The sequence below is a fragment of the Thermobia domestica genome, chromosome 3 (genome assembly GCF_964235325.1).
Source record: "Thermobia domestica chromosome 3, izTheDome1.hap1.1, whole genome shotgun sequence".
Lineage (NCBI taxonomy): Eukaryota > Metazoa > Arthropoda > Insecta > Zygentoma > Lepismatidae > Thermobia > Thermobia domestica.
Window position 1 is genome coordinate 2668810 of NC_137456.1, and position 2925 is coordinate 2671734.

Here is a 2925-nt window from a genome sequence, read left to right on the forward strand (position 1 = left end):
TGTTTATTATCTTGTTTATCCGTACTCTTAGAACCTTCAGTACTATCAATCCATTGTTCAAAAATGTTTTTCCTAGTTGCGAATGTTTTTTTTTTTTTTTGTTTAGGGCTTGTTTTATTTATGGGAATGATAATTCCTTTCCCCATTTTCGCAATAATCAAAAATATGCGTCCGACTTCCATGATTTCTTAGTTAACGAACTTTCGTATCGGTTGTGGATTGCTTATCACTTAGGATCTTGTTCAACAGGCCAAATCCTATTTCAGGTAGGGAAGATATGTATTTTGATACTCGGTTGATGAGTTTAATCCTGATTATGAACATTTTACAACTGATATTACGAGAGTATGACGCACTATCAGGAGTATAAGCTTAAGTCCGCTGTTTTCACATAGATGGCGTTCGTGCGGGTATGAAGCTATCATGGGCACGAAAGTCAAGTCAAATCAAGTTAAAGTCAATTTCCCACTCTCATACGCTGGTGGGAGAGTGAGAGAGCTTCTAGCATCAGCTACTTTACCCAGACATAAATAAAAATATGTATATTGTGTGTAGTTGGACAATTAGAAAAACAGCATCTTCTGTGCGTTGGCCTGAACTGTTAGTCTGGGTGTATGTTGATGGTAAATGTGTGTTCTTCTTTGTTGGGTTATTAGTAAATCCGTGGTGTGCCAGCCAGTAGCTCCGGTATTCAATTCAAAAACAGGTGAATGTTCTGTTTGTGGATGAGATGAGTGATTTATGAGGGAGGATGAGTTCTTCTTTGGCTGTGATATGTAGTGGGTGAGTGATATATATGTCGCCATGCGTAGACGTCAAGATGTTAATCTCTTCATTAAGAAGGTGTTCTGAAGCACGTTGAATGAACTTCATCAACAATGGTAGTTGGGTAGGAACAGATGTCATCGCAATACCTGTTGTTTATATCAGTTGGACATCTGGTAACACGCATCAGTGCACATCGTCAGCAAATGCAGACAACAACACACAGTGTTCCGTTGATAAGCATGTTCAGTTTTATACCCGACAAAAGCATATGCGGGAAGCTCTGCTTTTCTGCTTCCATTTGAAGTAATTGGCTGATGAATCGCATTAAACGCTTGTGGAGGCCTATGCTGACAGTGCTGTATCGGAAACAGCGTGCCAAGATTGGTTTCGTTAGTTCAAAGACGGAAATTTTGACCTGAGATACAAAAAGCATGGAAATCGGCCACAAAAGTTTGTGGACCGTCAATTGCAGGCTGTTTTGAACGAGGGTGATACCCAAGTCGAAAAATAACGCTTGCAAAGCAATTGGGTGTTATTGAAGCAGCGATTTTCATGCGTCTACGCGCCATTGGAAAGGTTCAAAAAATCAGAAAATGGATGCCGCATGAATTGACTGATCGGTAGCTGGAGAGACGCCAAACCCACGCGAAATCTTATTCAGAATACAGAAAAAAAAGTTGTTCCTAAATCGGATTGTGAAGAGCGATGAAAAGTGGATGTATTTCGGGAATCCTAAACGGAAGAAATTGTTGGTTGATCCCGGCCAACCCACATCTTCCTCGAGACCAAATCACTTTGGATGGAGGATGATGGTGTGTGTTTGGTGGGATCAGCAAGGTATCGTTTACCATGAGCTGTTGAAACCTGGTGAAACTGTAAATTTCCAATACCACTAATAACTGATCAAATTGCAAGTGTTCTGTGTGAGAAAAGGCCGGAGAATCAACAAAGACATGACAAGCTGATTGTCCTCCACGATAACGCCTCATCACACACGTCAACAATGCTGCAAAAATACTTGGAGACACTAGTCCAACAAAGAATCACTAGTTGGACTAATTCTCGCTGCGATGACCTTCTTTATCGCCACCAACGACCCTCCAAACATCGCCAATCAACAGATCCAATCACCTTCAACAATAAGAGTATAGAGAACAAACTTTCTGACGGCGATGTCCATGGAGCCGTCAGACTCCTAATATCTGATGACCTTTGGCGCTTCCGAATGCTACAGTGCTAGATGCTTTACGCAACAAACACCCTACACACAGTCACACCTTCAAACCTCCTGCACTCATCGAAAACGCTCCAGCCGTCCCGAGTGTTTCTGTCAAGAAAGTCCAGAGAGCTCTTCGATCCTTTCCTTCCGGCTCCGCAGAAGGTATAGACAGTTTACGCCCTTCGATCCTCAAGGATCTTCTACACCAGAACATTGACTTTAGAGACCATCTGTTCAACACTCTCAGTGACTTTCACCAAATAATCCTCACTGGAAACGTACCTAAAGAAATCAGGCCAATATTTTTCGGAGTGTCGCTTATTGCATTGAGGAAGAAATGTGGTGATATTACGCCCCATCGCTGTCGGTAACGTTTGGAGACGATTATCAGCTAAAACAATATGTCAAAGAATTAGGGAATCGTTATCTACCTTTTTGTGACGACATCAACTGGGAGTGGGCGTTCCACATGGCTCAGGGGTTGCAGCCTATATAGCCCGACTATATTATTCTCATCCCCACAACCAAGAAAAGATTTTCTTGAAACTTGATTTCCGAAATGCATTCAACGAAATCAACAGAGACTCTATGCTTACAGCTAAAAAAAAAAAAAACGCAATTCCCTTATATATACGCTTTCATCCATCAGTGTTATTCATAGCCTAGCCACCTATTCTTTGGTGAAGACATCATCCTCTCCCAGCGAGGTGTTCAACAAGGCGACCCCCTAGGACCTACTTTATTTGCGTTGACACTTTAATCTATTGTCAGCAACATCAATACTGAGTTAAACATTTGGTATCTCGACGATGGAACTATAGCTGGAAACAAGGAAGATGTCCTGGAAGCTTTGACAAAGATTCATAATCAATCTCGCGAGATTGGATTAAAACTCAATTTCAGCAAGTGTGAAGTCGGTTTCCTGGGAGTCTCAAACG